Source organism: Grampus griseus (genome assembly GCF_964374135.1).
Source record: "Grampus griseus genome assembly, chromosome: 9".
In the NCBI taxonomy this organism is placed as follows: domain Eukaryota; kingdom Metazoa; phylum Chordata; class Mammalia; order Artiodactyla; family Delphinidae; genus Grampus; species Grampus griseus.
Genome location: NC_139003.1, coordinates 61,845,474 through 61,872,660, shown reverse-complemented (window position 1 = coordinate 61,872,660; position 27,187 = coordinate 61,845,474). Strand labels below are relative to the sequence as shown.

Here is a 27,187-nt window from a genome sequence, read left to right as displayed (position 1 = left end):
ATTTTTTAAAATAGAGACGGCTTTACCCTGACTCAGGACTTTATTTACTAATATTCAGCCTTTCCGTCACCTACCACAGATTTTTCCTTAGATAACTCTCTCAATCTTGTAAGTCTCAACCGAACTATAGCATTTTCAGAGAAGCCTTCCTTTATCCTCATATTTCTTTGGCTTCCCTCTATTTTATGCTTTCATAGCAGCTAGTACTCGAACCTTGGCAGCAAGCAGGACTCTTGTAATCATTTAAGTGTTTCTGTCCTCTTCAGAGAGATTTTGCCTGCCTTGATCTCTGCTATGACTCCAGTACCTAGCTCACTGACTGGAATATGGTAAATACTCAATACAAATTTAGTAACTAGCTCCTATTCTGAAATCCTCACTACTTTCAGAGGGCTATGTTTATAATACATTGTGTGAAAGCACTTTATAAACTGCAAAAGTAAATAGCAAATTGCTATAAAAATCAAAGTCACTACGTATTATCTTTGTATGTTTTGAATTCCCAAAAATCTCAAATTGTAACTGAATCTCTGTGTGCTGAAGCTATGGTTGAATTTTCTTTATTATTGACTGGAACATGGCTGAGATGTGAACACTACCCTCCCCTCCTATAGAAGGAAGTACACTATGATGGCAGGGAGCGGTATTAGAATTTTTTTTGCAGGATAACAAATTACCCCAAAACTTAGTGGCTTAAAACAACAAGAAACATTTATTATCTTTCCCAGTTTTGTGGGGAAAGAATTTGGGAATAACTTGGGTGGGTGTTTCTGGCTCAGAGTATCTCATGAGCTTGCAGTAAGATGTCAGCTGGGACTGCAATAATCTGAAGGTTTGAGTAGGGCTGGGAGATCCACTTCCAAGGTGTTAATCCATATGCTGACAGGTTGGTACTGAGCAGCTGCCTCAGTCCCACCCTACATGGGTTTCTCCACAAAACAGCTTGTGTCCTCGCAACACGGTGACCGACTACCCCCAGAGTAAGAGAACCAAGGAAACAAGATGGAAGACACAATGCCCTTTAAAACCAGGCCTTCAAAACGGCACATTGTCACCTTCGTCAAACAGACAAGCCGAGACTTACTATGGGAGGAGACTACAGATGGGCATGGACACCAGGAGGCAAGGAACATTGGGAGCCGTCACATCTGGCTTCCACAGACTTGTTCTCCGTCCAAAGTCGCTGGCACAGTGCATCGTGCACAGTACGTACTCTAAAATAAATGTTTGATGGGATCTATAGCTGGAATCACAGATAAACAGATGAAAGAGTGGAGCCAAGGAGTGGATGCTACCTACTTTCTGAGGCTAGCAGTGGAAAAGTCAGAAGAATGCTAAAGCACTTGATAAAACTGCACATACATACTCCCAAATCACCACAGCAAAGATTGCAATGACTGGTTTTGGAAGGGATGCAAAACAGGTGTTAGTGACAGTGGGAGAGACATGTGGCCTGGAATAATTCTCTAGTGTCTGAACCTAGTCTTACTTCTTAATCATTTGGCTAAGAACACAATGCATGGATAAATAAACTCTTCTATCACAAAAAAAAAAAATTTGGTGAGAGGCTTAGAAACTGCCAAATTCTTTTTTTTTTTTCCTGCATTATCCTTATTATGGAAATTTATAATTTAGCTACCCTCGCAAATGTTATGCAAATACATTAAACAATACAGGGGCGATTTGAGCCTTTAGAATTCTTGACTAATACAAGCATTACTATAATTATCACTTCAAAGTTCTAATAATAACGTTATTTGCATTTTCTTTGACACTGTTTTTGGAAAGAATTTCTAAATACTTGAGTAAATATTTGTAAATTATGACCATGAAACAGTAAAGGCCATTCAGAGTAAGAAGGGAATATTGCAGACCAGAATTGATTACTTTAATACTCAAGCTTATTAGTTCACTCCAGAAACACAGCTCTGACCCTATAGGGGTTTATGATCTAATGAAACCAAGAGCAGGACAGTATTTCAATGGAGAACAACCAGCATCCACACAGGAAGCAAGTCAAAAACCTGGTATTTATCCTGGACACCTCCTTCATCTAATCATTAATATCCCCTAAATCCACTCCCTACTCTCTGCTCCCACCAGCCTGGACCGTTGCAATAAGCCCACGCAGGTTTCAACACACATACTCTAAAGACTCTCATCCGCACTCCCCTTAACAACCACATTGACCTTTTAAAAAACAAAGATCTAGCATGTCTCTGCCCTTTACAAAAGTCTTCAATGGCTTTTTACATCTTGAATATTGAGTAAAGATAAAAATTGTTAACATGACCCACAGAGTCATGTCTGATGTGGTCCAGATGTAACTCTCCCATTTCACCTGACAAGACCCCTCCTCACATGCTGTGCCCAAGCCTTCTTTCAGTCCTAGAACATTCTTGTACCACTTTATTCTCTGGACTACCTTGTCTAGAATGTCCATCATTACATCCTTTCTTAAAAATTGCTTCTTCAGGGAAGCCTTCTCTCAGTGGAAAGGGCTCAGTGGAAATTAGTTCTTCTTATTATACACTTTATAGCACTATCTATCGTCTTGGTAGCTCTTATCACAACTGTAATTTTTACTCTTCATGGGAAATATTGAGTAGTGTTGATATCCCGTTTTCTCCAACCTCCCCCCATTCCCACCCCAGCGGCACAGACAGTGACTACTGTTCTTGTTGCTCTGCTTCCAGTGTCCTACACCAGGCTCAACACAGAGTCCATGTTCACTGTGTGTTGATGGACTGAATAAATGAAGATTTCAAATGCATGCCCAGAATGTAGCTTAGACTGTGGCAGAATTTGATGCACTTATTTAAGAAAAATAAAGTAAAAACAAAAGCATAATGTGTCTCTTGATGGATTCTTGTATTACTATCAATGGCTAGAGTAAAAGGAGATAGAAGCTACTCTGGACAATCAGAGAAGAGGGAATCCCGATCCCCGATTTATTTGGGAGGTTTTTACAGGTAGCAAAATCTTCCTAGACAGACTTGAAATGTAAGTTTGTTGATGGCAGTTCTTCTCCATTTAGAAGGCTTTCAAACATTCAGTGGGAGAGGGAAATGGGAAAAGAGGAAGTAAGGGGAAAATACGATGTGACAAAACAATACGTAATAGATTCACCAGTATTTATAAAGCATTCTCCTTTGCCTACATATAAACCATTGCTAGCTAACCTTCACTGAATAAGAGCCTATTTCCTTAAAAAGAAAAGCAGGATGATTGTTCAATGCCTTACCTTTGGGTAGAATTAAAGAAAAAGTAGCCAGTGATTCTCAGAAATATAGGAAAGCATTACAGAAAATTTCATTAAGGGCATTAGACCTACCCAGACAATGCAAATGGAATAAAAATATGCATATTGAAAATATGGAGCACACAGAACTTATGTTCTGTCTGTAGAAAAGTTAGCAGCAGACATTCAAGAATAGAGTGACAGCATTGACTATAGTTAGAAGTAATTTTGTGTACTTCAACTCTTTTAAAAAGCATTTATATGCTTTGTATTCATTTTAACAAATTCTAAACATGAATTCCGAATTTCTATTAGGACAGTCACATATAAAAGAAAAGAATTTTAATGAGTTTTCTCCCCAAAATTCCCAGAGGTACAAATCCACATTAAGGATTAATGACCTGTCAGCTTGTACTTAAAGGACAGAAGAGACATTTCAGTTGTAGAAATTTAAAAATAAAAGAATCTGAAGTAAGAAAGCTTACCATTTTTCCCTTTTGTGTCATAAAAAGAACCGACCTGATTTATTTGCTTTAAATTGGCCAAAAGAACAATGTATTAAATGGTTGGCATTTTAAGCAAAAATTCACTCTGGACAAAGTTTTATGACAAAATTAGAAAGTCTGGTCAGAAATACTCTTTTAGTCACTTAAATGATGCAGCATTAATGTCAGAGTCAAGCATAGTATGAAAGAGAGAGGATATTTACATTGTAGATTTAACAAAAGGTCTTCAATGACTGCAATGTCTTGGAAGGAGTGCCTCATACTCTCAACCAAGCATGTCTGGTGGTAGGTGCCATAAAATACTTGAATAGCTATTTCAAACCATCAGTGCAATTTTACCCCTATTTTTTAAAGTCTTATCTATTTCAAGTAAAAGTTAATGCTCAGTTTTGTGATTCATTTATACTTAACACATGGCCACGCCAGACAAGCTCTATCTGTGGTACTATGAATCTCTTTTTTCCCCTCTGAATTGAGAAGTGATGTTATGACAGCAAAAGACAGAATCCAAAGACTAAAAAGATCAGGTTGAATTTGAAACTCAGAACCTTCAGTGTTTAAATAGAATCTAAATGTGGAAGGTTTTGTACTCTCCCAGCCGCAGTGTGCATGACATAACTACAGCAGGAAAACAACCCATGGTGAGTCATGTGATTGTAGTCAGTGTCTCATCTTCCTTTTTGTGGGCATGGCTCACATCAAAGAAGTTAACGGATTCCATTTCTTCCCTTCAAAAAGAGACAATTTCCGTTGTCCAGACTGAGTAACGTTTATCTGAATCTCCACTTGCTCTGTGAAAGCATCAGTGTGATGGGAGAAAATAAAATCACCCAGTTTTGCCTACAAGATGAAAAATAAATCTAAATATTTGAGTAATTTATTTCTTTAGCTTTTCATATAAATATTTAGTGTCATAGAGAAACAGAGTACTTGGAGAAAAAGAGTACACTGTGTCCTGATTTTAAATAGACAATATGTACTCAAATCGACTTTTCTATAGCATTTTTGTTCTTCTAGTCCTGCTCTGAGCCAGGAATGGTTACAGGGCACATCATTAAACAAGAAGGTCCTAGAAACATCTTAAATTCTCAATAAATCTTTATAACATTCACAGTTCTATATACCACTGGAGTACACATTAAAAGGTTTCCATGACACAGAGTTGACCTAGCACTTTCTACCTTCCAGGGGCTTTATGCAGTCACTGACAGAACTGTGTAAAAATCAATTTATGTTCAATAAGGTAAATGTCAATGGTATCTTTAAACATCATAAGCCAATGGCATAGTTTATTTCTAGACATTCAAATTTTGATAGCTGATGACCTTAAATATTATTTGGGCATGATCCAAAAGTTCAGAGACATTTAATAAGCTATAATTAACTGGAAGAAAGTTCTAAAGTCATGGCATTCTCTGCTCAGAAGCTTTCTGGGGCTCACGACTTCCTGTAGAAGGAAAGCTCATTGGAATAGCTGGCATTTAAGATCTTGCATAATCTGGTTCTAAACTACGCTTTTATCCTGATTTCACCCCTCCGTCACCCATGCCTTATGCTCCAAACAAATCTAACTATTCCTGTTGTTGATCACATACCACATTTTCCCAACTCTGTCCCTCAGGGCTCCCTTTTCATTCCTTCTGTTGACTCTTCAAGTCTAAATTGGGACAATCTATTCAGAAGGCAGTTTGATAGTATGTGTGTCAACATCATTAATGTTATTTTATATCCTTAACCCAATAATTCTACTTCTAAGTCTTAGAAATAATGAGCTATAGATTTTTTAATGTACAACAATGTATTTTATAATAACAAAAGGAGAAAAAAAATCCTGGAAGGTACCTAAGAACAAAATATTAGAGGATTATATTAAAAGTCATTTTCATCCATTTAATAGATTATTGGTTAGCTGTTAAATGATGTTAAAAGAATTTTTAATGACAAGAAGAAATGTTTAAGACATATGTTAGGTGAAATAGCAGAATAGAAATTGCATAATATGATCTTAATTATGTTAAAAAAATCAGAAAAAGACTGAAAGGGAATATATCAAACTGATAACATCAAGATAATTCTAGATCTTGAAATTTGGGGTAATTTTTTTCCGCTGCTTCTATAAACTCTCCTCTGCTTTACAAAATTTCTGCATATATTACCTTTAAATCAGAAAGAAAAAAAAAACGCACTGAAAAGATTTTTTTAAAATCCTATATTTTAAGTAGATGCTTACATGCCACTCTCTGTGAAATCTTCTCAAATGACCTTTGATGGAATTAATTCCTTATTTCTCTGTGGTCCCATACTATTGTGTAGTATGGGATATTTTTTAATCACATTTTCTGCCCAATATATTTGTTGAATGTCACTGAGAAAAAAAATAAAAAAACTAACATAGATACGTCTTAGAACTTCTAAAAACAGACTCAATTGAAGAGGTATTTTCTATATATATTAGACTGTACCTGTAATACAGTTTTATTTTCACATTGCCTTGTTTAGCACATCTAATATCAGAGTCTCCTTTACAAACCAAGAATCATCAAGCCTACACTCACAGCTCTACATCTGCAGTTTGTTTGAAAACTTACACCTTAATTATAGACTTTCTTCCTACCAAATGCTGTACTAACATTATGGAACAAGGTGCTAAAATGTATGCAGGGGTTAAAAAAAATAAACCAGTAATTTTATCATAAGCACAAGAAGAAAAATCATGGCATAATTCTCCCAGCAAGACTATTCTCCTTTTTTCCTCCAAATTGGATATACAGATGTTTGTATGAATTAATGTTATAAATTTCTATATAACATCTTGCAAAATTCTCAGCTTAGCTTTTTAAACATTAATATTTGCTATAATTTTCTAAATTTGCAGTATATATATACATATGAAAAAAATCCCTTGTTAATATATATATACATGTGTGTGTGCATATACATACATATGCATATATATCAATATTTATATATATATCTTTGTTATAATTAGAGAATTGGAGGGAGTTGTCAGATAAGATACATGAAACCTAGTTAAATTTGAATTTCAGATACATAGTGATTCTTTTTTTAGTATCTGTATATCCTATTCAATATTTGGTATAATCTTTTTATACTAAAATATTGTTTGTGTTTATCTGAGATTCAAATTTAACTGGGGGTCCTGTGTTTCTATTTGCTAAATCTGGCAACTCTGGGTGGCAGAGTGATTGCATATTTAGAGATTTCTCAGTCTGGCTAAATAACTTCTTAAACCTACCCCTGGGTAGCATTTCATTTAAACTCAGCAGTTAGTGAACTCAGGTATCTGAATTCTCCACATCCCTCCCAACTAAGTTTAAAAAAGAAAATCCACTAACATTGATGCCAAGGAATCACCAGGACTCCCTAACCTCTCCAAATTCCAGAGCCTGAATTCTTTCTTGCCAAGTCTACATGGGAGAATTATATACAAATTATCAAGCTCTGTTGTGCCTTACACTTTTATTTTTATGAAGTTATGCTTAATAGAGGAGCCAGAAATATTTGACTTTACAAGCTCAAAAATTTTTTCAGAGTATTTAATGCACAGTAGAGAATCAATTCTAATGTGCCCTTGTTCTTTTATAGAACAATAGAGGGATATGTCTAGAATTTGTCATTGTTGGATTCTTCGTTGATGTTAAACTAACTACTTTCTTCAGATTTTCTAATTAATGTGACTCCATTTTCCTCAGTCCATTTTTTATGGATTTCCTTCTATGTCTCATAGCCCGCTTAAAATCAACATGCCGTAAAATGAGTTCATTTTCCCAACTTCGTTCCCCATAACTTCCCTTTTTCCTGTATTCCCAATTGTTCATCCAGAAATTATAATAAGGAATCACAGATATACTCTCAATTCACCCTCTTCAACTAACCCCTGCTCAATCCCCATACCTTATCAGTCAAATCTTTTCAGATTCATCTCTTAAATATATCTGTTACTGGTCCTTATTCCTACTTTCCATCCCCACTGTCCCTGCCTTAGCCTAGGCTCTGCTAGGCTGTCTCCAGACCAGTGTTTCTCAAATTTCAATGTGCCATGAATCACCTGCAGATCTTGTTAAAATGCAAGCTCTTATTGCATAGATGAGGTGGGGCCCAGAATTCTTGTTTCTAACAGATCCTTGGTAATACCGATGCTGCTGGTCCAAAAAACACACTTTGCACAGCAAGGCTCTAGGTTATTTTTATAGACTATCAGTAAGTCTTCCTTCCATTCCAACCAGTCACCAAATTGCTGTCACTATTCTGGGCAAAATTTTCGTGTGACTCCTTTTTTTTTTTTTCTTTTTTTCGGTAAGCGGATCTCTCACTGTTGTGGCCTCTCCCGTTGCAGAGCACAGGCTCCGGACGCGCAGGCTCAGCGGCCATGGCTTACGGGCCCAGCCGCTCCGTGGCATGTGGGATCTTCCCGGACCGGGGCACGAACCCATGTCCCCTGCATCGGCAGGCGGACTCTCAACCACTGTGCCACCAGGGAAGCCCCGTGTGACTCCTTTTGCCTACTGAATTATGAAGACATACACCACCCAGGCTACCGTGACAGTTTCAGGTCCAGTTCCTCTCCATCCCCCAGACCCACACTGTAAACTCTGATCCCACTCCACTTCCTTCTGCTCCTGAAACTCTCCTTTCGCACTTCTAGGCCTTTGCCTAAAACATCCTTAGAGTAATCTTCTTTGCCCTTAATGGCTCCTTCTTTTTGCTAAAGTTCAAATGTCACACTTAATCTGTGAAATTTCTAGCACCACTCAGTAGCAACTCCCAGCACATAATACAATTATCTGCACCTGCCACAATAGGGTATTTGCACATACCACTTTGTGCATGCACTGATAACAATAATGCACAGGACTTACTATGTACTAGGTACTATTGCATGTATTTTATGTGTAATCATCATAACAATCCTATAAGGTAAGTACTATTATATCCCCATTGTACAGACCATGAACAAGGTATTAATGGCGATTTTGCTCAGATCACACAGTTTCTTCATGCCAGAGTCAAGTTTCAAGCCCATGCAATCTGATACCAGAGTCTAGCATTTTAACCGTTGTACCACTCTCCTCTATAATTGTATCTCACTTCAGTTATTAGGGTGAACCATATGAAATTACCAGTATTTTACTCTTTTATACCTACAAAACAGCAATCCCCTATGATTCAACTTTTTCAATAAATTAAGAATGATTCATGGACAGATGCCACATCTTTTTCTCCATAAAAATCCCCTGGATTAAGCAGAGGTCTGGGACATACCTGACACTTAATTAGCCTTTGTTAAATGAAGCCAAGATAGTAACAGCTCCATTTACTGAGGAGTGAACACATGCTGGGCATCATACCAGGTGTTTCACACACATTGTCATATTTAAACCTCATTACAACATGTACTGTGGATACTATTATTTTCACTATACAGATGCTACCTCTATGGCTCCTAGGGGTTAATGCCCATGGACACAAAACCAGTAACATAGCAAAGTAGTACCCAAAGTAGGCCTGCCCTAAGAGGCAAGTTGTCAGCCTTCAGTGTTAAGTAGAGTAGGACCTTGAAGAATATCTGTTTTTCTAAGTCAAACATGAGTTCTGGCTTCAAAAAACTTGCATATTCTAGGATGAAGACAAAGCTCTCTTTGTCAGCCTATTTTATATATTTTTTTAAATTTGAAACACAAAAATAGAGACAAGAGTAAATAATCTCCCATGAACCCGTCACCCAGCTTCAAAAATTATCAAGAGGGCTTCCCTGGTGGCGCAGTGGTTGAGAGTCCGCCTGCCGATGCAGGGGACACGGGTTCGTGCGCTGGTCCGGGAGGATCCCACATGCCGCTGAGCGGCTGGGCCCGTGAGCCATGGCTGCTGAGCCTGCGCGTCCGGAGTCTGTGCTCCGCAGCGGGAGGGGCCGCAACAGTAAGAGGCCCGCGTACCGCAAAAAAAAAAAAAAAAAAAAAAAAAAAAAAAATTATCAAGAGTACACCATTATCGATTTCACCTACCCTCCCACACTTTATTTATGTGTTTATCACTGAACTATTTTAAAGTCCGAAATATCATATTATTTCACATGCAAATTCATCAGTATATATCTCTAACAGATATCTTAAAAGAGCCAGAAGACAGTTACCACACTTAACAAAATTAAAAAATATTCCTTAATATAATCTAATATCCAGTCTATGGTCAATTTTCTTGATGTTAAAAAATGTCTTCTTGCAGTGATGTGTTTGAATTAGGATCCTAGCAATGTCTACCCATTACAATTGATTGCTATGTATGTTAAGTTTCTTTTCATCTATAATGGTTCCCCCTCCCTTTTCTTTTCGCAAGCCATTTACTTGTTGAAGAACCGGTAGCTATGTCTAGGGGCTTAATTAAATTCAAGTTCAATTATTTTTGACAAAAATCTTCATAGGTGGTGCTGTATATGTCTTATGACACCAATCAGGATATACATAATGTCTAGTGGTCCTAAATTTAGTGAGATTAAGATTGATCAGTGGGTTCAAGAATTGTCAGCCTGATCCACTAATTATTCTGTGTTCCAACAAATTTTATCAAAATAGTTTTAGAAGTCATTGACTTTTATTTTCAAGAACCAATATTTTAAGAGTTTTAAAAATGATAATATTTTGTGATTCTATAATTCCTTTTCCATTTATAAGATGGGATTCTTATTGATTATCAACCACCTGTTATGTTGGTCAGTAAATGGGTCAAGGTACAAATGCAAAGATATCAAATGTTGCATTCAGTATTGGCTTGGAAACAGATAAATGTCTCAAGTCTCAGAAATTATTATTCATATCAAGACAAATGAACAAGTCCTCCATTAAATTACGGTTGACATAGACCTCAAGTATCGCAGGGTACTTGGTTCCTCGAAGAACATTTTGGCATTGATTCAATAAAAATTTATCCTATTAAAAGTAGGATTTTGCTAAGGAAGTGAACTTTCTTTTATGCATTATGCAGAGATATTTAATGACCTGGTTTTTGACCAAAACATCAAATTTGGAGATCTACACACAAACGAAGTAGAACCATAGTTAAGAGGTCATAACACTGTGAAGAGAAACAAATAAAAAATATTGTCCTCATCATATTAATATAGCCAATCCTACAAAAATATGGCCTTTTCTTTATGTAGCTACATGATAAGTTGTTATGCTCTGCATTGTGTAAAAAACATCATCTATAACATTTGCACAGAGCATCAGATAAAGAAATTCATAGCAGCAGGAAGAAGAATGTAGCTAATGAAAGTACATCATTAGCTCTCTATTTATTGACAAAGGAAATTGGGTCCCAAAGAGAAACATACAAGGAAAATTTTAAACTGAAAGCATTTGAGGAAATTAAAGCCCAGCATCTAGGTTCAGGACTAGTCATAGGTGACAGAGGCCTCTACCATCCATAGGATTTTTGTTGTTGTTGTTTGTTTTTTTTGCGGTATGCGGGCCTCTTACTGTTGTGGCCTCTCCCGTTGCGGAGCACAGGCTCCGGACGCGCAGCCTCAGCGGCCATGGCTCACGGGCCCAGCCGCTCCGCGGCATGTGGGATCTTCCGGGACCGGGGCACGAACCTGTGTCCCCTGCATCGGCAGGAGGACTCTCAACCACTGCGCCACCAGGGAAGCCCCATAGGATATTTTTAGTCAGTATCTACATAATCTTCTCCATTCTATTCACCTGTATTTAAAGGGCTCATGATAAGTATAAATTTTAAAGCCATTATGTTTCTCCATCCTTGGAAATAGCATGGGACACTGGAAAAAGCCTTGCCCTGCAGTTCAGCAGATTTAGCTCCTAATTTCTACACCCACACTAATTATCTGCTTTGGACAAATCCTCTCCTATAAATATGAAGAGATTGGATGAGATGGTATAAAGCCACTCCTAGCTCAAACTGTCTATAATTTTGTTAAGTGCTATCCAGAAAAATGTACACAATTGAGTTAGTTCAATGAAATCATTCCCTGAGCAACGCCAAAAAACCATATGTTCTCCTCGAACTAAACTGTTTAGATCTATTATGAACATCACAGTCAACATAGCCTCACTAGCAGAAAACTAACCTCAGAGAGCAGCAAATACAGTCCACCTCAGAGAAACATACAGGCTTCAATCTAGTGGCACTGAATATCCAAGGTGAAGAGAGCAATAGAATTTGAAAATATTTGGTGCAAATCACAATATTTCAAGATTTTGTGTCATAATTTCACGTTTCTCCTTTATTTTGAGTCATTCAAGATATAACATCAATAAAAATGTCCAAGTTTTGAATAAAATAAAGTTTCCTCTCCCTTATCTTTAAATATGTCTGACTAATAGTCGTCCTATAGGAGTGGACCCATTTTAAGAATGGCATACCATGTACACAGGTGTCAGTCATTGCAGGTCCTACTCACAGCCTCTTCCATGAGGAAACGTCCTGCTCACAATTCCCAGGCATGGTACTTACTAAGACCTCTGCCAGAGATGCTTTGACCAGATGTGGAAACATGAACCTACCACAAGTAATTCAAACTTAGCAATTGACCTATAAAAGGACCTGTTATTTAAAATAAAAATGGTACAGGACTTCTCAGGAAATAAGTTTTGGAAAACCCAAAAGACATTAAGAGTTATTTGGGAGAGCTAAAACCATAGTTAGAGTTGAACCATAAGACTTGGAGTAAGCTAAAAGTATCAGGGAACAGAGACAATCAGTAAAGAAAACTAGATAGTAGAAAAGGTGTAATGGAGGTAAGAGAAAAGCAAAACTTCTATCACAGATGTCTATGGGGGGAGAGAAGAAAAGCAGCTAGTCAACAGAGAGGCTTGGATTTCTCACAATGTTCTCACTGAAGTTCTGGCCCATATGAATCCTTACTCTAAATATTCTTCTCCTCAAAGTAATCTGAGTAAGCGATGGGTCTCCATCCACTCAACCGAGGTTAAACAACAGGTTTAGTTTGGGAACAATTTCATAGTCATACAAAAGAGTCACACAGAGAAGCTTTCAATGATTCCATATGTTCAATTATCTGAGTCAGCAGAAGAGATGATGCCAAAGAAGTAGAGAGCATAGAGCTCCCTTGCTGGTCTCTATGGGAGACTCAGAAACCACGATGCTGTGCTTTCTCGGAAACCAAAGCAAACAAAGAGGAAGCAATAAAGGCTGGATTCTCTTGACAGGGCCTCCTTATCTGGCATCATCCTACCTAGTTAGGAGTGGTCAAAGCCAATGGAAATTTCAAGAGAAATGTTAGCATGTTAAGGCATACAAGGAATCCTCCATCTCTAAACCAATAAAAGACATTATGCTACAGCGAGATTTGTGGGAGAAGACTGTATCAAAAGAACCATTTTGGGCTTCCCTGGTGGCGCAGTGGTTGAGAGTCCGCCTGCCGATGCAGGGGACACAGGTTCGTGCCCCGGTCCTGGAAGATCCCACATGCCGCGGAGTGGCTGGGCCCATGAGCCATGGCCGCTGGGCCTGCGCGTCCGGAGCCTGTGCTCCGCAATGAGAGAGGCCACAACAGTGAGAGGTCCTCGTAACACACACACAAAAAAAAGAACGATTTTGTTATTGATTTTGTGAACCTACAATTCACCAGGTTATGACCGTAAACATGTAAACCAACTGTAAAGTTGTTTTTCCCAGAATTCTGGTAAAATGCAACAGTGGGCCAAGAGACAATGTCAGCTTATTCCACCAAATATGTGATGGGAGCACCTAAACACACCAGTAAAACCCAGAGCTCTTTAATCAGATTTAAGCAGCAAATGTGAATTCTACATTTCAATTCTTCTGTTGGCTCATGCTCTCCTTGGTGTTTTGGCTTTAAAAATGCCAAGATCCTATATTGCATGCATGCTTAAAAGATGGGTATAAGACAAACTCTTTCCAGCCATTTTCCTGGGAAATACTCTTGAGAGAGAAGAAATGCACACTCTGTTGACAGCAAAAGCACATTTTACTTGTTTTGAAAGGAACCACCCACGGTGACAGTGAGCTGGAATCTATCCGTCTTCACTCTCCAGGTTTCTGAAAATGACCGTTAAAATCTGTGAGAACTGTCATAAGCAAAAACACACCAGGTCACATCTGCTTTGAGGTACCATTTTATAAGTCAGAGGTGATCAGACTGGAAAGAGTTCTCAGCACAAGGGTCCTATTTTATCTCTACTATTTGCTACCTCTGATCCAAAGTTTAAGGGGACTCTTGACATCCACTTCCTGAAAGGACACAGTTCAGAAAATAACAGAAGAAAATTCAGTAGAATGACTGCCCATGCCTTCTGGAATGAGCAATTGAAGTGTCAAGTAAACAAAGAACAAAATAATCATATGCCTCCTACTCCTTCATTTATTCCCAGCAAAGACTGTTTCAAACTCTGGTTTCTAAAGATCACAGTCCTCTGCGCAAGCTTTCTAAGCATGGGCAGCAATTGACTAGCTCTATCTAATGAGATTAAGAACAAAAATGGGCCACACTTCACCTAGATTGAGTTCTGGAATAAAAGAAAAACATCTTGCCTTAATGAATTGCCAGTCAGCAAAGCATTCAGGTGATGCTTATCCTCTTCCCTCCTTCTTGATTTTCTCTCCCTGTCAGGAGTTTGGAGTAGACGTTCGACCCAGCAGGGAAGCTACAGTGTTTACTAACTGAGATGGCAGCCACAATCCCTCGATTTGAGATATGCCTCCAACTAGGTGATGCCAACTTTCCTTCCAGATGGCTGCTAAGCACCCACAACCAACGACCGACACAGCTCCTGGCAGCAGTTAGGAAGAGCTGTGAGCAATGTCACATTCCGAGGAGAGAGCCAGCAAATCGCGTCTTCTGTTCAGCTATTCTCAAGCACCAGAGGATTTCTATTTTTATTAACAGGGCCATTTAGAATAGGCACGAAATTAATTTATTGCTACACTGGCTTAAAATATTTGCGTGTTTATTATTTTTGCAGTTGGCATGAATCTGTTTTACTAGAAGAGATGAGGATGGAGAGCAGACAATGAACAAGGACAAACTACACAGCCCTGTCAGAGCAAGTGTTTGGCAACGTTATTGGTACTCTTGCCCAAGGAGCAGGCATTTATACACAAAGCATGGGCTAAATCTATAATTTTTATGCTTTGGATGCAATAGGAAAAACAGGGGTGGAGGGTCTTAGTTCCATGCAATGGGACTGAGATGGACACTTGCCCTGTCTTCTGCCCAAGTTCTGACTAACACTGAGCAGTTCTGGAATTAACAAACTAAGGAAGCATCACTTATTCATTTGTTTTGGCTGTTTGCTTTGCTCTTTTAATTTGAATGGCCCATCAATTTTTAACTAAGCTGTCTCCAGGGTTTATAATTTGGGCAGGCCAGGTCACCCGGATAAGCAGCATTTCTTAAGGAATTTCTGTGTGCATTACTAGTAGAGCACAGTGGCTGTGAACTCCAGGTAAAGAGATAAAGCATTTGCTGGTGAAGTTTGTCCAAGAGTGGGAGGGAGAGGGAGGAATTTCCAAGAGTGTAACCCCTCCCCCAAACCAGAACCACCCCAAGGTAGCTTTACTTCTCCTGAAATCCTTTCCCTGTACCAGCCCTCATACTACATCTCAATGTTTTTCATGTCTTATTGGTGGTAGTCAGAAAGTACTTCCTAAAGTCTCTTCTCAATTCTTTTTGCTTTCTCCCTTCTTATGTCATCAATGAAAATTATAACATCAATATATAGTACTTTCATAAATTTAGCTTTCTGATCTCCAGATACTGTATTATACCATACCATGCCGTACCATACCATACCATATTTCATTGTCCATTCTAGAAGCATATGTACTCAAATCCCTAATTGAGTGGGCATTCTCAAAGAGCTCCAAGAATTCAAAGCTAATAGTTGAATATAACCCACACAAAATAAGGCTGATTTTTTACTTGAAATATAGTTTCTTCTCTTTTTAACACAGTGTTGTTTTTCTTCCCCTAACGAAAGAGTGCTATACACTAAGAAAGCAGCAAAGATTCCAAGGAGCCAACGTTTAGAACGGGAGCTGACAGTTTTCTTTGCAATGTGTGATTGAGAATCAGTTTCATTTGACCTTCTGAAGCTTGACTAATCCTATTTTAGATTCGGAAGTCAATGTTCTGTCTAGCTTATAAAGTCAGAAGATTTAATTTTTTTTTTAAAAAAAAGCAGAGATAGGTGTATGCTGGTGGATTAGGATTCATAACTTGACTAAGTATCTGCTGGAGCCATTTCTAAAACATGATGCTTGCACTGTATTTATCTCACTTTTAATAGCATCTTTTCTGCTTATTCAGGTAATACGTGTCATTTATTTTTAAAAATGTGAAATTCAGAAGAGTAAAAAGATACACATTTAAATCCTTTATATTCTCAGAGATACCTGGAGGTATATCTTTCTAATCTTTTTGAATATGTGCATATACATACACACATTTTTAAACAAAATTGGGCTCATACTAGATATACTATTTGTATATCGTTCCCAATTATGTTAAATATATCCTAATACTATTCCATCAATTGTATTTATTTTTAAATTAGTTTCTAAAGTTTCCAGTTAACATTCTTCAAAAGCCCAAAATGTTAATCATTAAAGAATATCTGTGGGACTTCCCTGGCGGTCCAGTGGTTAAGACTTCACCTTCCAATGCAGGGGGTGTTCGATCCCTGGTCGGGGAGCTAAGATCCCACATGCCTTGCAGCCAAGGGACCAAAATATAAAACAGAGCAATATTGAAACAAATTCAATAAAGACTTTAAAAATGGTCTACATCAAAAAAAAAATCTTAAAAAAACAGAAGAATATTTGTAAAACCACATTCAAGAAACTGATGGTTTAAGGTAAACAAAAGAAAAACATCATTTCACTGCACCCAGAGGTATATCCAAAGTCATGCAGGCAAAGGAAAGTAATTTCATCAATTACTTTAAGGAAATTAACCAACCTCTAAAACCAGAATATACAGAGGCCACCTTTTGGAGAGTATCCTTTTGCTAGGGTGCTTTTGTTAGTACTACTCATACAACTCGCTTGATTTTCAAGAACCGGTCTTCTCTATCTGGCCAGCTTCTCCAAACTTTTCTTAGAAAGTCTCTTTTATGTCTTGGGAGGAAGCTGAAGTATAAAGGTTAAGAATATAATGTTGGGCTTCCCTGGTGGCGCAGTGGTTGAGAGTCCGCCTGCTGATGCAGGGGTCACGGGTTCGTGCCCCCGTCCGGGAAGATCCCACATGCCGCGGAGCAGCTGGGCCCATGAGCCATGGCCGCTGAGCCTGCACGTCCGGAGCCTGTGCTCCGCAGCGGGAGAGGCCACAGCAGTGAGAGGCCCGCGTACCGCAAAAAAAAAAAAAGAATATAATGTTGACCTTGTGCAAGTTATTTAAACTTTGTGTGCTTCCAGGTCCTCAACTATAAAATGGGGATAAAAATATTCCCTTTCTTATAAAACTGTTATGAAGATCATAAGTCAATATATAGCAAGCACTTAGAATGTTGCCTGGAACACTATAGTGATCAACAAATGGTTAGTGTCATTATCTGCAACTCTCATTTGGTCACTTAATCACACATTGTTTTGGATTTTTTTGTTTCTTGGCAATTATTTTTGTTTTCCCATTTTCTGTAGTTTTACCATTTGGGCACAACACTCTTTTTATGTAAATACCTCAATTTTTGCTTGCCCAGTGCTCTGCTCTACATTTTCTGTCTCCTTCCTTCCTGTTGAGAATGCATGGACCTTTACAAAACCTGATTATGCCCTCTAAAGCCTAAGGCTTTTGACTGTCAGCCTGGAGTTCGGAAATAGTCTAGCAGAAAAGGCAACCTCAAAAGATTCAGTCTGTGGATCTGTTTCTGCCAACAGGCTTCCTACACCATGTGACTCGACCCATTTGATAATCTTTGCTCATTTGTTTTCACCCTTGGGCTGAATGTCCCTGGGCATAGAGGGCCTGTCTATCAGGTGGCAGTTGAGTTGAAAATGAAACCTACTACTACTTTCCCTGGTACACTATTCTAATTACAGAAAACAGCCCAGAGGAATGAGGAGAAACTGAGAGAGAGAGAGAGAGAGAGAGTCACAAAGGCTTCCCTCATCTCCGCAACTGAGTGTTATGAGAAGAGGCGAGGAGACCTCACCGCGCACCTAAGGGCAGTTTCCCACACAGCCAGCTCAGCAGTTGTCAGTGGTTCTCACTCACCAACCAAATCTCCTTGCTGGAATCATTTTTCTCTTTTAGAGCCTCAAAACACCAAAGCACAAGGAAGCATCGAGTTACAAGTATCAGAGCCCAGCTGATTCCCTATGTGTGCATCTGTGTATCCTACCGGGAGAGTATAGAGGATTCCCGTAGTTATAATTGGCGCTGCTGCCCTTCGGCTTAGAATTCCATTCCTTGAAAAGCAGAGGGGTTGCTGTTGTACTTATGCTCATTAATATTTCAATCCAGAGGGAACTGTTTCCTAAACCCTAGGAGAGGTAACGGAGGTTAGCGTGGCAAAAAGCAGCCAAAACGCCATAACCTGCAGCCAGATGTGTTATGAATAACAATGAGTGAAAGAAATAATAAAAATGGATAAGGAGAACAAGCTTCTAGTGTTAAAAAACAAATTAGCAAATTGAGGGGTCTTGTTTAAGTACGTGGGAGCTAAATGCCTAAGAACAGCCCCCGACCTAAGCAGCTTGCCGAAAGGGGCTGCACATAATTCAACAACTCTGCCAGGAAGGTCACACACAAAAGCTTGAGAAAATCTGATCTAATAGATAAACTAATGGCCTGGAAGGAAGTTATAGAACCAGCAGCTCATCCCAGACTCCTCTCCCTCTCCCCCTTTCCTTGACATTCCCTCAGGGCCCCATTGCCTTAGAAAACGAATTTAACTAACACACTGCAGAAGGGGTAATAAATACATGCCAACAGCCTACCATTGGGGGGTTCAACAGAAATAATACGGGTTCAAATGAGTAGCTGCTTCCAAAATGAGAGCATCTCTGTGACAACAAAGTAGACTCCCTTGCAGTCACATCAAGCACAGTCATGCAGATCAGACCACCTTTTTTCTAGAATTAGAGTGTGTTCTTTCGAGGGTCAGTGTTCAGCTTCTCTGGTTTTCAAATGTCAGCAGTCTTCAAGGTACCTACTGCCAGAGAGGAAAGCGAGTCTGTGACTGTCTTTAGTTTCATAAAATGAGGTTGGGTCTGAGAAATTGAACCTTACAACCTGTAATCCTTTAATAATGATAAACTTCTACATATGCTGTTAGTTTTAATATGACCTAACTATAACTACATATACGGAAATTAGTGGGTGTTAAGATGTTCCGAAATGAGTAATGTTGACCTTTCACATAGAATCCTGTTTGGGAGCTGAGGCATCTAAATGAAATGAAAGGGAGCCCTTGTGTTTTCTTAATAAATAATGAATACCTAGAATTAAAATGGCAAATATATGGCTCTCCCATTACCATATTTCCCTCCATGAAAGACAGGGAGGGAATCATCGCTCCTGTCAGTCTCTCGTGCCAGCCTGGCTCTATTTACAGAAAACCAGCACCTCCAGAACCACTACAAATGGCTCAGAGTCGGCAAGCAAGTGGAGAACTGGGCCAGTATGTCACACCCACTTTAAATTGGTGACCTCATGCCTTCTGTAGTCATTGAAGTATTTGAGTTTCTGTGACTAAACTCTGTGTCTCCTTAGAGTTGCCTTGAAAGAAGAATATGAGATAAAATGGACAGGCCTAAATCGATAGGGGGCTACACTTAGCTCTGCATGGGCACCAGATCCAGCGCAAGCTATTAACGCTGAATGGATTAACGGCATCTCAAACCTCACACATCTGTGGATTTAACTGCTGCAAGTTTTGGGGAACTCGGCTAAGACAAAAATTAGTGTTTTCAGCATAAGTCAATCACTACATCTTAAGGAATTAGGAAGAAAATGGGAACAAAAAGCATTTATATTTTTATTAAATTTTGGTATTCAAATAATGAGTTTGGTTGCAATTTTTAACAAAAACACATAAGACAAAAGCATGGCTTGCTAATCTAAGGGAAATTGTAGATGCAGATCTCCTAAACTACAAAGGAGGCGGCAGAAGAAAGAAAAGACACATAGTTTAATCAAATGAAGATACTTCTGTTTTTATATTGATGTTCTAAAATTATTAGGATGTGATCAATATTCCAATTTTTTTTCTTTTTCCTGTGGTTCACTATACCTCCATAAACAAAACAAACACCAAAAAAAACTATAGGAAAATAGAGAATCAACAAAAAGGGCAGTCAGCGTTGAAACAATTAAAAGCGAAAGCCAGCAAGAAAGCTAGGCAGTTCAATCAATTGGTTCTGACTATAAAGTGACTTGAATTCTGCTGTAGGCTGAAGAAATGTAATTTTAAAAATAACAAAGAGAGATTTTAAAAAAGTTATTAAATATCAGTAACACTCACATAAAAGGAAAGCGTGGGTTTATAGGTGACTTGGGCCCAGGAGAAGTAAGAATCTAGCTCAGTTTGGCACCTTCTTTAAAATTTTGAAAAAGTGAAGCTGCTTATAAGAAAAGGCCCCAAGAACAAAGAAAGAGACCAAAGCAGAAGCACTGTTAATAAATATCCTGAATAATAAGCAAGTTTTATTTGTTCCCCTGTCTCTTAGACATAAGATAAAAAGATCAAATCAAAAGCCTGTTTCACCCTTAACCCTTATTAGGCTTCTCTTTCAAACCTCAGCTACTCTAACTCCTCAAGTCTAGAAGGATTTCCAGGGAGTCACTGGAGAAAAGCGCTCTGGAAGAATTATTACTTCCACCTCCCTTACACAGGAGCTCCTGCATCCCACAGGGACATGTTCATGTTTGTTCTGCAAAACACAGGCCACATTCGGCCCCATGAAAGCTGATGACAAAGAAACCCATCCAAAACCGAAGTAATTATAAGAAGTTAAAATCAAAGTGTTTCTCGGGTGCAAATGTCAAATAAAAACATCTCTCCCAGATTTAATTAAGAAAATAGCAAAGTAGAGAAGGCAGGAGAGAGACTTGTAACAACAAGTCTTTGTGTGAAGCACTCTGAGTCTTTCTTTTTACAGCAGGACCTGGGGGCAGGAAGGAGTAGATCCTGGTCTACACCAAAGAGATAAAGGGTATTCAAAGCTGGGAATAAACTAGGAAGAACTGCTCAGAAAGTGAAGAATTGCCTGGATTGATTTTCTGTATTCCTTCACGTAGTACTAAATCTGCAGGATACTTTTGCACAAGGAGGAAAATACGGCGCCTGGTATGCTCTTGAATACTGAGATGTGAGCTGGGACATTTATGTAGCCACATGTAAGCGCTTTGGCATATGGATTTCTTTGGGGATTTGTCCTGCCTTTAGAGGGTAGCAGCTACTTGAGAAGGAAATGTTTTTACTACACCAGTTCTGGGCAACACTCAAGAAATACCTTTAAAGAAAATAACACCAGATAAAAACCTATTACTGCCAGATACATCAAACACAGCATACTAATTTTTCCTCCCAACCTTAAAGGTATCAGCCATGTTCTACAAACCAGGAAAATGGGCCCTGAGGGGAGGGGTCAATAATTTACCCAAAAATTATAAGGATTGCAAAAGAGTCACTGGGATTTTGACCAAGTCCATCACAGACCCCAGACCCCAAAGCAAGTATGCTCCCAGTGTATCATTCATGCCTCTTTCGGAAGGTTTTAAAGGAAGAATTTAACTGATCTTGTTGTAAGATATTGAGAGTAAGCCTGTCTTCGGAAAAAGGGGATGACTTACATTACTTTTTTTTGTTAACATTTAAGAGTTCATGGAGCACAGATGTTTAAGACTCTGATAAAAGCAAAGGGCACACACACATGACCAATGCTGCATAATAACCATAGAGGCTTCAAGTATCCCATGAGCACATGAACTTAAGCCCAGGTTCTTAACCCCTGGATTAATGGTGCTGCTATTTCTTGTGTCTTTGTGCTACATTATAATGTCTCACTCTATACAGTCACTCTGAACAAGAGAGAGAAAAGTGCAAGTTCTGGGGTTAGACCATTTGGATTAACATCCTGCCTTTGCCATTTACTAGTTGTGACCCTGAACAAACTATATTACCTCTTTATATCTCAGTTTCTTCATCTGTAAAATGGGGACAATAATAAATGTTTAACTCATAAGTTGTGAGAATCAAATGAGCGATCATGTATAAACCTTTTAGCCCAGTGCCTAACACAGAGTAAGAAAAAAACAAGTGTTGACTATTATCATTAACTTTGAGTTCACTATCAAGGCATTTCCTTCCTTTATGCAATGTGATTTTGTGTAATTTCATTAGTAAAGCAGCATGTGACAGACTGTATTTTCCAAATATGGCCAAAATAACATCTCCCATCGCATGTGGACTTCTACAATGTGACCATGCCACTCCCCCATAAAGAGGTAGAATATGTGTCTGACTAAGTAAAGCTATACCACCTCTAGATGTAGCCCTTAACTGGCCAGTTAGCTTTTACCTCCTGCTTTTTGGAACACCCTCTCTTGGAACTCAACCACCACGCTTTGAGGAAGCACAGATAACCTCCTGGAGGTACCCATGTAGAGGGAGTGATCAAGGCCCCCAGCCAACACTTGCCGCTGAACTCCCAGCAAACAACTAGAGCCAACCTGCAAATCAGATAAGTGAGCAATCTAGGAAGTAGATTCTCCAGATTCCGGAGCCCACCTACCTCCACATGGAGCAGAGTTAAGCAGTTCCCTCGAAATTCTGCTTAACTGGCAAATTATTGTTGTGCCAAGTCATTACATTTTAGGACAGTTTGTTACACAGCAGTAGATCCTCAAAAAACAGCACTTTATATAGTCACTCTTTTTTTTTTTTTCCACTTTCCTGGTGCTCACCTTCTCTAAGTGGGTCCATCATGGAGATACTTCTTGTTTTAGAATCTATAACTATGATACGTGCTTAGTACCTGCTGTTTGCCAATCACTGGACTGTTCTGGATGGAGGGAGGAGGGAAGAATACACTGCATAAATAAACTCATTCCTGTCCTCAGGTAGCAACAGTGTGGTTAGGGAGAATGACTAGCTGTATGCGGAAGTAACCAAAATACAGTTACCAAATACTTATTACCAAATACTTAACCCCAGTGCAGGGGTTACAAATGATAGAAGCTTAAACCAGGTCCGTCTGCTCCACATACAGATAAAAATCTAAGCAGGGAGTACACAGTCAGGACTGGCTTAGTTATGAAATGCTTCCCAAAAGTTAGATTTAAGCCAGATTTTTGAAGGAGAGCAAAAACAGAGTAGATATACCAATGGCAGGCAGAAAATATGTTCTGTAACTTAGAAATGGCATATGTGAAGTTTCAAAAGTAGTAATGAACAAGTCATTGACAAGACCTGTGAAGGAGACTGCTTAAATTCCAGCAAAGGGTCCTTGCCAAGTGAACAAAGAAATGAGGCTGGGGAGATCAGAACGAAGGGTCAACAAATCTCGACTCCAAGCTTTTACAACCTGGTGTGTTAGCCTTGGGAAAGTTTTTCTCTTCTCCTTTCAGACCAAAGCCTTCTCTCTAGCCCTCAAAGACGAGCAGCCTGAACACTTAGGTGCTTCTGTTACATAATGCTTGGTCTCTTCACAAACCGGCTTGCTGTGTTTTACTCAGCAGTCTGTCATCTCTTTTGTGGAATCGGGATTGCTCAAAATCTAGCCGTATCTTCTGCCTGGTGTCTTCTGTCAGAGGTGTCTGAGAGGATTCCTTATACATCCATCAAAGAGGCACACTTCAAAATGGGAACTAAAAGCAAAGTGACCATATCAATACAAACTGCTCTTAGTTGATTCACAAATGTAGCTGCCAATGGAGTGCTGGGCAGAAAATAACTCCCAGTGGACTTCAGTCTATCAGCTGTGTGTCAGTTTTCCCCCACCAGTGGGCTGTGTTCACTCCTGACCATTCAAACCACAGGTTCTTGACACCAGCACACCTGGGTTGCATGCTACCTTTTCATTCAGTCCTTCTATTGAAGATCTACCCTTTATCAGAAATGAAGCTGAACGGCAGGCCCCTACCATACTGCCATACAAGGGCTATCCTTCCCACTGTCAAACTTTGGCAGAAAATGGCATCTAGATATGTCCTGATCTACAAGAGACTTACAGCCCATGTGAATCAGGAAATCATGGCAATTTCCCACCAATTTGAGATCTCCCTCTTGAATTCTAATAGAATCAAATAAAATTTTAAACTGCAATTAGAAAACCTGAGGTCTTACTGTTTCTCTCTCTTCTAAAATCTTTCCTGCATATATTGTTACAAACACTATTGTTCTGGGCCAGATTATACCATTTCAAGCAAAGAGCGTTCCTAGGGAATAGGAGGACTGAAAACTGAAAAAACATTAAAGAATCCAGGAAATAGATCAACCATGTTCTGTTTATTTGTAAATATCAAAGCAGATATCTCTAGAACCTCTTTTCTTCACAAATACTGTTTTGCTTTTCCTGAACTTTGAAAATGAGAAAGAACGTTGAAGTATGAAGAAAATATAAATAACATATACTAATAGAATAAGAACACTTCTAAGTGTATTCATATATCACAATTCAGGGTGCTGAGAACTGCTGCTCACTTACCTACCCGCACATACCCAAACGTGTAAACCCCAACAGCACAACACCCTCAGCTTCAAACCCAAAGAACACCAACGGGCTCATCCTGATGGATGTGAGCTGATCTCACACCATATGGTCCACCTCTCTCCTCCACTGATGAGTGCGTCATCTCCACGTTTGGATCACATCTGTCTCATTAGACTGGAGGACTGACTGCCCCTGGCTCTTACTGTATTTTTAGACAACTTCAGCATCATCCTAAATGCCAGCAGGCTAAGACCTAAACAATGACAGTATGCAAACATTTACATAGCCTTTTCCTTTTCTTTTTTTCCTTTCTTGATTTACAAGCTCCCTGGGTCTCACATCCTGTTGGGACCAAGATTTTGACTCTTCACAAACTTAGCTCCCACCCTAAACACCCTATAAATCTCTTAAGGCTTTGTGGATCACAATCACACCCTGGCTACTAATATGACCTTTTCAGCTCTCTAGAGATTCAATACTAAATTCCACAGTTATATCAAAGAATTTCTTCTAAGAAATGTGCTTGGAAATATAGTTGAAAAGTTTTCCCAGTGCCACAAGAAATACCCAAACTAATCAGAGTACTTATGTGATGATATGGAATTAGTAATATGTCTCAGGGAGGACTATAGACTTTGGCATCTTTATCAAACAGAACAAATAGTTCAGATGATCATGACACAAGATGATTGATTCCCTTCTCTGGGCATGTTAGCTGGATGGTTTTTGGTGATTCATTACGTTCATGGAGATAAGCTGGTTGGAAGACTGAAAGACAAAGAGATTTTGGCTGGATAGATGAACCTGGATCTGGGCTGCTACATAATTAGCACCCTGAGAAAGTTTCCTGCGTAGTCCCTCTCTTCTTATAAAACCAATCCTAGACTAGGACTCAAACTTGGGTATAGTCCCAATAAGCCAAATAGTCATGAAACTGGCCCAGGCTTCAAGCCAAGATAATGCCAAGTAACATTTAATTTAAGAAACATTTGTTTAACAATAACCACGTAGCAGGCAATTTCTTTTTTTTGTTTAATTTGTTAATTAATTAATTTATTTTTGGCTGCATTGGGTCTTCGTTGCTGCGCACAGACTTTCTCTAGTTGCGGTGAGCGGGGACTACTCTCGTTGCGGTGGGCGAGCTTCTCATTGCAGTGGCTTCTCTTGTTGCGGAGCACAAGCTCTAGGCACTTGGGCTTCAGTAGTTGTGGTGCATGGGCTCAGTAGTTGTGGCACACAGGCTTAGTTGCTCCGTGGCATGTGGGATCTTCCCAGACCAGGGCTCGAACCCGTGTCCCCTGCATTGGCAAGTGGATTCTTAACCACTGAGCCAACAGGGAAGTCCCTACCAGGCAATTTCTGCTTCAGCATTTAAACATAGAAAAATATTAGATTGTTTCTGCTTTTCTAATAGATACAACAAGCAAAAAATGTGCACTGTCTCCCTCCAAAAAAATTTTTGAAAATTGTATAAAAAGCTACCAAATTTCCAATATTTTGGGATGTCATCTTTTTAAGCCCCAGTGAGGAGATAACTTGTTTGCCTACTGGAATCCAGTTTCCACTTAGTACATTAAGGGTTGAGAAATAGATTTGTTTATCCAGTTCTGCCTTTTTCCCTTTCAGCCAAACAGAGTCTGCAGAATCTCCAAAGGCAGCTTCACTAAAACTGTTTTTCAGTTTCTGGTCCTTTTTGATAGAAGGGGTCATTTGAGAGGGATCTGGTGCCAAAGAGCTTTCCCCCACCTTCCATTTTGCAGCTGCATCTAGTTTTTGTTAAATGGCTGCCAGAGCTCGTAAATGGACTTCCCACATGACCATTAATACATACATCTTCAAAAAGGAAAAAAAATTTTTTTTCTTCCAATCTGATTTGGTGCTTTCCTATCTGTGTTACATATATCCTGAAATGTAATTTCCTGGGCAAAGAGTAAACACAAGCAGTTTTCAATTAAGGGCAGCTGAATGGTAACATTGAAGGAATCGTGGAAATAAGTACAATGCACTAATCATGCAAAATTGAAAAACAAAACAAATTGAATATTGTTCTATGCACTCACATTCAATAGAAAAACTTGACGACACCCTGTATATTTTAAAATCATGCAACCAACTGTCCACTGTAGAGAGAAAACAGTTTAAGAAATCATAACTCCACACTGCACAAGGTTAATACTATTTAAAATGCAAAAGCCAGGGAGGTGGTACCACATTACATGGTATTTTCACCATTTAGGCACCCAGGAGCAGATATGTCTATCTTTCACCTTGACATCTGATTGCTGTGCTAATGCCATTTAAAACTAGATGGAAGAAAATTATATTCTCCTAAGGAGTTGCCTGATTCTTTTCTTTAAAGAAAAGAAAAAAAAAAATAAAGATAGCCATTTTGATTCAAACAAAGTGCTACACAGAAACCACTGGGCATAAATCGCATCAGGCCTCTATAATTTTTGCTTGCTATTGGTTATTGCTGGGATAATTGCATACGAAAACTATTTGTGTAATTGTCAGCAGTAATACTCCTGGACCAAGGACCAAGGCCTCCTGCAAATTTCTACAAATCATTACTCTCCTTACAGTTTGTGGGGTTTTTTTTCTTTGTTTTTTTCCTGAAGATTACTGGAGTTAAATCAAATGGAATTATTGTTCTCAGACTTGGGAAGCTTCACTTTAATTTCTGAAAAGTACAGACAAATTTTACAGCTAAGCAAACTTGTGTCCTTTGTTTAAGAAAAAGGGACTCCAGAGGGTTGAGGGGGGAACA

The 27,187-nt window shown here is 39.0% G+C and overlaps 1 protein-coding gene across 1 annotated transcript in view; it reads right to left on the bottom strand.

The window, feature by feature from the left end:
- NXPH1 (neurexophilin 1) overlaps window positions 1-27,187 on the bottom strand; it is a 291,199-nt gene that overhangs the window by 149,150 nt on the left and 114,862 nt on the right. The gene's annotated exons all lie outside the window — the stretch shown is intronic.